Source organism: Chrysemys picta, chromosome 12, assembly GCF_011386835.1.
Source record: "Chrysemys picta bellii isolate R12L10 chromosome 12, ASM1138683v2, whole genome shotgun sequence".
Classification (NCBI taxonomy): Eukaryota; Metazoa; Chordata; order Testudines; family Emydidae; genus Chrysemys; species Chrysemys picta.
In genome coordinates, this window is record NC_088802.1 from 51,287,602 (window position 1) to 51,298,311 (window position 10,710).

The 10,710-nt window shown below is 47.5% G+C and overlaps 1 long non-coding RNA gene across 1 annotated transcript; it reads right to left on the reverse strand.

Annotated features, from left to right (window-relative positions):
- Positions 1–3,842: 3,842 nt before the first annotated feature.
- Positions 3,843–8,351, reverse strand: LOC135974803 (uncharacterized). Its single transcript, XR_010591920.1, has 2 exons — positions 7,540–8,351; positions 3,843–7,497 (listed from the first exon to the last, which is right to left on the reverse strand). It is a non-coding gene; the product is annotated as an uncharacterized LOC135974803 (long non-coding RNA).
- Positions 8,352–10,710: the final 2,359 nt, after the last annotated feature.

A 10,710-nucleotide genomic window follows, 5' to 3' on the forward strand; every position in this document is an offset into this window, starting at 1 on the left:
GCAGGCACATCATTTTCTAATTACAGCCATGCAGATAACATGGAAACAAAATATATGGAGTTTTTCCAAAAGAGAGGATGCACTTCCAAACAATATACCGTACAGTTCATTATCCCAGCCATCCAAATACAGCATAGAGCTTTACTCAAACGGGACTAAATATAGTTATAAGCCGTTCAACGCTTTATTTTTCCAATTGTTTTATTGCCAAGGGGGTGTCTAAGCTTAATCAGCCATTGGCTAATAACTTGAAAATGTAATCAGCAAGGCCCATTGTTTAAAGAGCTACATGGAAAACTGGGTTTGTGACTGGGATTTGCCAAAAAGGACAGCCTTTTTATTTTTTGCATGTTCCATATTTATTTAAAGGCCAACGTCTACAGTTGCAAAGAGTTGCACAGGATTTAGTCAATGGAAATTGCATGTAAGGGGAGCTGTTTGATGAAAACCCATTAAAGTCGATGGGAATTGTGTGTAATGGGAAATTGTACAACTAAAAGTCCATTGATTTCAATGGGAACGATGTACTTAAATCCAATGGGATGGAGTCATCCTTGGTGTAATTCTTCTGAAGTCGCCAGAGCTTCACCACCAGAGATGAACTTGCCCAGTGCAAGTTGTATGTAATGGTGCCTGGGCAGCTAAATCCCATTAAAGTCCATTGGGGCTGATTCGGCTCAAATCCCATTCAATGGGAATTGCGTGGCTTAAGTGACAACTTGAGTGTTTCCCTATCAAACGTTCCAGAGACAAAACAGTTACTGTAAAAAGAACGCATGCAGGTATACATAAATAACAATGGACAATCCATCAGCAGTCCACAGCTCTGAGGGCTCCTTGCCTAGAGAAAGCCACATGAAGCCCCAGCAAGTGAGACTGAGAAACTCTTCCCCCATGATTTCAGTTGGAAAAATTATTCGACACTGAATGCTGTTTTGGAGCACGCGTCTGTCAGCATTTGGGGGGGAGGGAGAGTAATGAGTTGGATTTTGCATACCCCGTGAACAGCTGGTGTGCAGACTATATAGACAGAACTGCGACAGGCAATAATAGACTGTAGCCTCTGATCTTCTGTCTTGCCACCAGACAGCGAGGGCACTATTTGTATTGAAATTGGATGCGATTGTGCCTGTTTTTCACCCATCTCATTATCTGGTTTTCAGAGCTCTCTGCTTTCCACTACCAAAGGAAGGTTTCTTAACATGGATTTTCTGTCCCTGCAGTGTAGTCCTAGTCCTCCCACTGGAGTACATGAAGACTCTATCAGACTTATGCAGGACAGATACTGGTTTCATTCTCAGACACCACCAGAGGACGTCTCTTGGAACATGATCATAAGCCTTCTCAGGATTGAGGAATACTACGTGCAGAGTTTTCCTCTATATTTTTCCACAGCCAATCTTAATGCAAAAATAGAAAAGAAGAAAAGCAGTGGCTGGCAGGGAAACCTCTTCCCAGAGACGTATCCACCAGAAAGGAAATGATGCACTTTCAAGGGTGGTGAATAATACATAAAAACAGTGTCCAAAGCATACTGCTGTACCCATCTAAACCAATGGGAATGAGATTCTCTCGATTGTCTCTCAGTTAATCAAAGTTTCTGACCCTTCACAAAGGACTTCTCTGCCTTAGAGAAATTTGAGGCACTAAGCAGCATTTGGAAACCCTCCTACACATATAACGCACTGTAGCATCCACACACAAAAAGGGCTCCCAGACATGAACAAAGAGTAACCGCCATTTGGATTAGGCTTGCTTAGATCAAGGCTGACTAGCCACCAGGCAGGCTTCCCCTGTGCCAGTCTCCCTGATGTAGTGCCAGGGGAGATGGAGAACACTGGGGCAATAGCCCCACAGTGCAATTAGTCCTCCCGCTACCGTCCCAAGGTGCGCCAGGGATTACTGAGGTCTGCTTTCTGTATTCTGCTGGCCAAGCTCAAGGAGAAGCTACTGACCTGAATAACCCTGCACACAATATAGCTCTCAGGGGAGTCCTGTATGCACTTCGGGGAAAATCATGTGACTATTCCATGGTTGTACATTAGTATTATGTGTGTTACCATTGTGCTGTGCACTGCTGTACAAACACAGAACAAACAGTTTACAATTTGCACTTCGCACATAGCATAGTCCGGGCAGTCATGTTTAAAAGCAGGTTGGCAGGTCATGGTTAAACCTATGAGGGAACTAGCATAAATGACAACCAAGTAATACATTGTAAACAGGTATTGTCCTTCTCCACACTAGGCGCTAAATTATGTGCAACACCCTGGGTATTAGTTCACATGCTTTCTACCATGATGCATTTTCCCAGCAGAGACAAAACCTGGAAGTGTCACACTGGTTCATTCTAACTGAAACTGACCAAAATAAGTGACGGAGGTTTTCCATAAAGGGCAATTTACGTGTGTTTATACTGCCACTAACCCCCTGCTTTGTTTTTATAAGATACTCAGGATAAAGGGATGTCTCCCTGATCTCTCTGTATTTGAAGCAATACAGTAGCATGTAATTGAGGGCGGATCATTTTTAGGCTAAATGCACCTGCTCAGAATCCCTTAGAATGATAAATTGTCATATGGTGAAGGAGAATAAGATAACGTGCCAGATTCTGATCTCAGACACACCAGAGGAAAGCCGGAGTTTAACTGAATTTAAGAATGGTTCTCACATTTCCTGACTCCCATCTCTCTGCTTTAGTGACCAAACTCTACTTCTTTCCTCATTGGAAGCTATTTCTAACACTCAGTACTGCAAGCTTAAAAAAAACCCAACCCAACAGACTTAAGAAAATGGGAATTTCACAGAATTATTACAGATGCAACTGTGCACAGAATCACTCTGGATAAAATGGCCACTTACTGGGTCTGACCTAAAACGAATCAATACACCCTGGATAGACCTCCAGGGTCGAGACTGTGATCCCCGTTACACCAGTACAAAACTGCGGAAATTCCATTGACTCCAGATTTACAGTGGCGCACAGCTGAGCGCCTCACTCCACTCCAGAGTCCCCCTCCTATGTGTCAAGATAGATGATGTGGACACCACGGCAATCAGCATTCAGCTAGTCTTACTCAGAGAGCCCACACCTTTGCAATACATTCCTCCTGGGGTACCACAGACATTAATGAATTAAACCTCACAGCATACCTGTGAGATGGTGACATAATATTATCCCCAGTTTACAGATGAGAAACTCAGGCACAGTGTGTGAGGCTGAACATTTCAAGTTTGGCTGCTTAAAATTAGTTTGGATTCATACCAGGCAAGTCAACAATGGGTGCTATTTTTGCCTTAAGATTGCTTGTGGAAAAATAAAGAGAAAAGAAGAAAACTCTGCACATAGTATCCATCAGTCCTGAAAATTATCACATTCTGAGAGCTCCTATTAATGCCAAGAGAGCAAATTACTTCATCTTTCCATGCCTCGGTTTCCCATTTGCAAAATGGGGATTGTGACGGGTTGGATCACAGAAACCCCCTTGGGAGCTGCCACCAGATGTGCAAAGACTACCCCTGCTTCTGTTTTCCCTGCCAGCTCAGGACTCCAGCACCCTGTCTTGCTGAGCCAGACACTCCTGTTTGGCTCCACACACAGATCCAGGGTCTGAATCTCCTGTCCCAAAGCTGCAAGTTTACCTGAAAACAGCTCACAGTAGTGCGCTTGTCTTTAGCACTCAGATGCCCAACTCCCAATGGGGTCTAAACCCAAATAAATCCGTTTTGCCCTGTATAAAGCTTATGCAGGGCAAACTCATAAATTGTTCGCCCTCTATAACACTGATAGAGAGATATGCACAGTTGTTTGCTCCCCCAGGTATTGATACATACTCTGAGTGAATTATTAAATAGAAAGTGATTTTATTAAATACAGACAGTAGGATTTAAGTGGTTCAAAGTAGTAACAGACAGAACAAAGTAAGTCACCAAGCAAAATAAAATAAAATGCGCAAATCTATGCCTAATCAAACTGAATACAGATAATTTCCTCACCAGTTCCAGAGTGCTCCCTTTTACAGGCTAATCTCCTTTTAGCCTGGGTCCAGCAATCACTCACACCCCCTGCAGTTACTGTCCTTTGTTTCAGTCTCCTTCAAGTATCCTGGGGGGGGTGGAGAGGCTCCTTCTTTAGCTAGCTGAAGACAAAATGGAGGGGTCTCCCACAGGTTTAAGTAGACTCTCTCTTGTGGGTGGAGACCTCCCTCCTCTGCAAAGCCCAGCTCCAAGATGGAGTTTTGGAGTCACCTGGGCAAGTCACATGCCCCTGCATGACTCAGTCTTTGCATTGTCCACATGGCATCTTGCATGTCTCCAGGAAGACTTCTCATGTGGATTGGAGCATTCCAAGATGCATTGTTCCCTAAGTGTCTCCTGATCAGGTACTTAACCTGGCAAATTCCTTCCTAAAGAAGCTGACCAAATGCCTCACAAAGCTTACTTAGAAATCAGGCAAGCATACAGCCCATATTCTTAAGCTTGAGTAGAAAATGATATATACGTACAAATAGGATGAATAGATATAGTAGATCACAACCCTTACGGAGATATGTTACATGGCACAGGCAGCATAAAACATATTCCAGTTATGTCATACATACATTTATAAGCACCCCCTCCCCATAAAGCCTTATGGGGTACACTGTCACACCCTCCCCCTGAACTTACTGCCAGAGACTTGGACACTGTCCATGGCGGAGGCAGTACCTGTAAAATTTCTGTTTGTTTCTGGTCACACTTCCTTTCAGTACCTTGAAACCATATGGTGTCACTCCTGGGGGTTCTAGCCCGTTTTGGGGTCCCTGGTCCCCAGATGCTTGCAAACAGGTAGGGATGTAGTATTGCTAACAGAATGCAGGCAGCAATACTCATTAACGTGGAGGTATCTTGGCATTTAGCCACCAATGCCATGAGGCGGTGTGCCTCAGTTTCCCCTTCTACACAGCAGCATAGGCCTGTTATGCTTTTGCTGCTTTTTACAGGTATGGGCTGTAAAGTAACACGCTGGTGGGGCTGTCCTGTCACCATCCCCAGCATGTATAACAGCTTATTCCACAAATCAAATATGTTCCACATCTTTAAAGGGTTTACCACTAGTGTGAATTCTTTTGTTTTATCCCATAGGTGAATTAGCAAAAGACACAAGGTTAACAGCAAATCTACAGTGGACAGGCTTCGTTCATTCAATTTGACTTGTTTAGCACCCATTGCATTTTCCCAGTTCTCTGTGCCCTCTGGTAGACCCTCTGATGCAGATTCCTCTGCCTCTTTGGGGAAGACTTCTAGTTCGGGCATGTGCTTGGGTCTTTGGCCAGGAAAGGGTGTACTACAACCATACTTGTCCTCGGCCCCTACCTCTGGAGTTTCTCTGGGCTGGGCCCCACTCCCTTGTGAAGTTCCTCCCATGAAGAGATTTCCCCCCCCCTGTCTTGGAGAGAGAGTTTTATCTCTTGCAAGTGTAGCAAGAACAGCAGCTTTCCCTGGAGTGCTCTGGACCCCTTTGGGCACCCCACTTTCTGTTTCCAATGGGTCAGCTGGATAGACCCCCTCATCCTGGAGACCTGACCCCCAGGTTTCCCTTAAAACCTGATCCACAGGAGAGGGGGCTGGCATTTCGAATGCAGACTTTTCACCCTCCTCCTGGGAAAGCCCCTCCCCACAAAAGGTGAGTGGACTCTCTGGCCCCCCCTGACCTTCCATCTGGGCTTCCCTCTTTGATCTCCCCTCTGGATCCGACACTCTTGTGTCCCCTGAAAGGGAAGGTGATCCTGCTCCAGCTGTGGACTCACAGCTACCAGCTACCACAGACCTCTCGCTGGCCAGCAAAATCCCTCCCCTTCCACTTGGGTTGGGCTGGCACTCAGCTATAGAGTCCTTGGGGCCTGTTCCCACCACAGCGGTCCCCAGGACCCCAACTTCCACCTTTGGGACACACGCCTCTGTGCACCCCAGGGCAGGCCCAGCCCCCTGCTGACCTGCAACTTCCTGGCAGTCAGCAGCTGTGGTGGCCTCCTTGCTACAAGGTGGTACATCCCCCTCCCCAGGGGAGATGATTACGGGACAGGAGCTGGCTTCATCCAGCTCCTCCCTCTGGAACTTCCCTTGAGCCCCAGGGCTACAGGAACTGGCCACAACCAGCCCTGCCCCCGAAGCTGCATCCTTTACTGCTGCAGAGGAACCTAAGAGACACTCTCCTATTCCCCCAGCAGTCCGTGTGACTTCACCCCCCCCTCTGGGGCTTTTAGCACAAGATTCCTTCTCACTGCTAACCAACCCTGGGACAGATTCTGCCACACTAAAGAAATCATTCCCCAGTAGAAACGGTGCAAAATTGTTTGCCACCGTTGCAACAGTCAGCTCAGCCTGCAAATCCCGAGTTTGCATGTGTACTTTAGCTAAAGGTGCAAGGACTTTGTAACCCCCTACCAGCTCTAATTCTGCCATTTTACCTGGCAACAGATCCTTCTCCTGGATTAGGTCCCTCCTGACCACAGAAATCTCAGCACCCGTGTCCCTTAATCCAAGAAGCATCTGACCATTCAATTTAACAGCATGCATATGCTCATTGCTGGGTTGTGTGGAAGCAAGCTTTACAAACCCTGTGTGGAAAGAGGCCACAGCCTGGCTCTGAGAAGCCGCAGCTTCACTCAGTAAGGGACACTTATTCCTCAGGTGCGCAGTGGACTTACAATGATAGCACCTCTTGGGCTCCTCTGCTTGCACAGGAAATTTGGGTCGAGTACCAGGGGAATGGGGAGGTGACCGCCCAGCCTCTTTTTTCCCAGACCCAGGGGTAAAACGGTGATTCTGCTTTCCCCCAACCTTATACCCTTCTGCCAGTGGTTTGTGTTTGATTGCAGCTTGGGCTTGTTCATAAGAGTCAGCATACTCAGCTAATTCACCCACTGCATTTACCTTTTTGTCCCACAAATACTGTTTTACCTCATCACTGCACATGTTCAGGAAATGTTCCTGAGTAACTAGATCACACATCCCTTCAAAGCTGGTAATGCCTCTCCCCCGCACCCATTTATCTACCAAATCTCTCATTTCATTGGCATAAGCCACATTACTTAATCCAGATCCCCTCTTAAGGCTCCTGAATTTAACCCTGTAGGTTTCAGGTGTAACCTGAAACTGTTTCAAAACCAGTTCTTTAAATTTACCATAGTTTGAAGCATCATCAATAGGCATCTTATTGAATATGTCCAGAGCTCTGCCAGTCAATTTTGCTATCAATGTGGTCATCTTCTGATCTTCAGGGATGGCATGGAGGGTGCACAGTCTCTCAAAGGTGATGAAATATTCGGCAATATCGCTGGACTCATCATACTGTGGACATAGCCGCTCCCATTTATGGATTTTCGGGGAAGTGGAGCCAGCAGGGGGAGGGTTTCGTCTCTTTGACTCCATAACAGCCAGTTCATGCTTCCGGGCCTCCCTCTGGGCCTCCATAGCCCTCTCGTGGGCAGCTGCCTCTGCCTCCGCCCTCGCTGCCTCTCTCGCTGCCTCTGCCTCCACTCTCGCTGCCGCCCTCACTGCCCTCACTGCCTCCCTCGCTGCCTCTGCCTCCACTCTCGCTGCCTCTGCCTCCGCCCTCGCTGCCTCGACCTCCATAGCTCTCTTGTGGGCAGCCTCTTCCCTTGCATGTTCTGCCTCCATGGCACTAATTTCTAATTGTCTTAGTTCCAGCCGTCTCTTATGTTCACTTTCTCTCTCTTTTGCTTCCAACCTGGCCAGCTTTAGTTTAATAGCAGCGTCACTGGTACTCATTGTCCTGCTTTCTCGTGCTGGGCTACAACCACTCTGCAGTTCACTGGAATTGAGATCACTGGTACTCATTGTCTTGCTTTCTTGTGCTGGGCCACAACCCCTCTGCAGTTCACTGAAACTGAGATGCACTCAGCTCAGGGGATTCTTAGTTAATAGAGAGTTTCCTTTTCTGTCCCTACTTCCCTTGCCCGAAATAAGCAAACAGAAAATAACAAACCAGTAACCACTTTGTCTGTTCTCCAGCCACCACACTTAAAACTCACTTAAAATCACTACCAGTATCTCAAAGCAATCAACTATGCACAGATCCTGCTCGACTACGCCACTGTGACGGGTTGGATCACAGAAACCCCCTTGGGAGCTGCCACCAGATGTGCAAAGACTACCCCTGCTCCTGTTTTCCCTGCCAGCTCAGGACTCCAGCACCCTGTCTTGCTGAGCCAGACACTCCTGTTTGGCTCCACACACAGATCCAGGGTCTGAATCTCCTGTCCCAAAGCTGCAAGTTTACCTGAAAACAGCTCACAGTAGTGCGCTTGTCTTTAGCACTCAGATGCCCAACTCCCAATGGGGTCTAAACCCAGATAAATCCATTTTGCCCTGTATAAAGCTTATGCAGGGTAAACTCATAAATTGTTCGCCCTCTATAACACTGATAGAGAGATATGCACAGTTGTTTGCTCCCCCAGGTATTGATACATACTCTGAGTGAATTACTAAATAGAAAGTGATTTTATTAAATACAGACAGTAGGATTTAAGTGGTTCAAAGTAGTAACAGACAGAACAAAGTAAGTCACCAAGCAAAATAAAATAAAATGCGCAAATCTATGCCTAATCAAACTGAATACAGATAATTTCCTCACCAGTTCCAGAGTGTTCCCTTTTACAGGCTAATCTCCTTTTAGCCTGGGTCCAGCAATCACTCACACCCCCTGCAGTTACTGTCCTTTGTTTCAGTCTCCTTCAAGTATCCTGGGGGGGGTGGAGAGGCTCCTTCTTTAGCTAGCTGAAGACAAAATGGAGGGGTCTCCCACAGGTTTAAGTAGACTCTCTCTTGTGGGTGGAGACCTCCCTCCTCTGCAAAGCCCAGCTCCAAGATGGAGTTTTGGAGTCACCTGGGCAAGTCACATGCCCCTGCACGACTCAGTCTTTGCATTGTCCACATGGCATCTTGCATGTCTCCAGGAAGACTTCTCATGTGGATTGGAGCATTCCAAGATGCATTGTTCCCTAAGTGTCTCCTGATCAGGTACTTAACCTGGCAAATTCCTTCCTAAAGAAGCTGACCAAATGCCTCACAAAGCTTACTTAGAAATCAGGCAAGCATACAGCCCATATTCTTAAGCTTGAGTAGAAAATGATATATACGTACAAATAGGATGAATAGATATAGTAGATCACAGCCCTTACGGAGATATGTTACATGGCACAGGCAGCATAAAACATATTCCAGTTATGTCATACATACATTTATAAGCACCCCCTCCCCATAAAGCCTTATGGGGTACACTGTCACAGGGATAATAATCCTTCTCTACATTACAGCACTAATGGGAATTTGGGACTTGATTCAGAGGAGCTGAGTATCTGCAGCTCCAGGCCATTCATTCATTAACCTGGGTAACGCACCTCAGCTGGCAGGTGCTGGAACCACCCAAAGTATTACTGATAGGAGAGGCAGGATGGTTTTGTGACTAAGGCAATGGATTGGGAGGCAGTAGCTCTGAGTTCAAGTCCCAGCTCAGTCACAGACTTCCTGTGTGTGATCTTAGACAAGTCACCTAATCCCTCTGTGAATTAATTCCCCCATCTGTAAAATGGGTGTAATAATTCTCCTCCCTCCCCCGCCCTCTTTGTCTGTCTTGTCTATTTAGATTGTGAGATCTTTGGGGCAGAGAGTAATTAATCACTGAACAATTTACCCAGGGTCAAGATGGATTCTCCATCACTGGTGGCTTTTCAATCCGCATTGGATCTGTTTCTAAAAGCTCTGCTCTAGGAATTATCTGGGGGCAGTTCTCTGGCCTGTGTTATCCAGCAGGTCAGACTACATGGTCACAATGATCCCTTCTGGCCGGGGAATGCCTGAATCTATGAATCCCATGTGTACGTACAGCACCTAGAACAGTGGGACCCTGATCTCAGCTGGGGCATCTCAGCACTACCCAAACATGAATATAAGTAATCATATGGTGTAGCAGGGTGAACACCCACTCCAGCCCGGAAGAGGTTGGAAAAGCCCTGCAGAGGGCTGGGGCTGGGCAAGGGAGTAAAACCCTGGCTGATTGGAGGAAGTGGCTGCAGCTGGGGCCATGCCCCAAACTAAGCAACTGGGCCTTATAAGACGGTCAGAAGCAAGAGCCTCTCTCTGACTAGAGAGGGAGACAGGCCTGGCTGCTGGGGAACTTACCCAGGGGACCTAGAGGGAGGCAGGGCAGGGCAGGGCTGGGCTGGGCTGGGGAAAGGCCTTAGGAGCTGGGAAGCCCTAGGCCAGCAACTCCCCAGGCTGCAGGGCCTAGTTCTAGACCCACCTAGGTATTGGGCTTGCAGAGGGGCAGCCGGAGGCTGGGTAAAGGCAGCCAGTCCAAACCCCTTGTTGCCTGTGATGATCAGCTGATTGCAGTCCACCCCAAGGCACAGGAGCTAGTCAAACAGACTGGCAGTAGCCACAACTGAGGTGATGTGGGGCTAGGGAGTGGGGGTTCCCCTGGTGTGGGGAAGCCCAGTAAGACTGTGGGGTACTGCGGGAGGCAGAACCCTGGGATAAGGGCACTTGGGTCCTGGGAGGGACATGGGGGGCCAACAACAAGCGGATCACCGGCCTGCAGGAGGGTGCTCCTGGGTCAAAGAGCTAATTCCCGAGGATGACCAGCAGGAGGTGCCGCTGGGTGAGTGTGCCCCAGCTTACACATGGGGAAAGAATTTGAAAATCTAT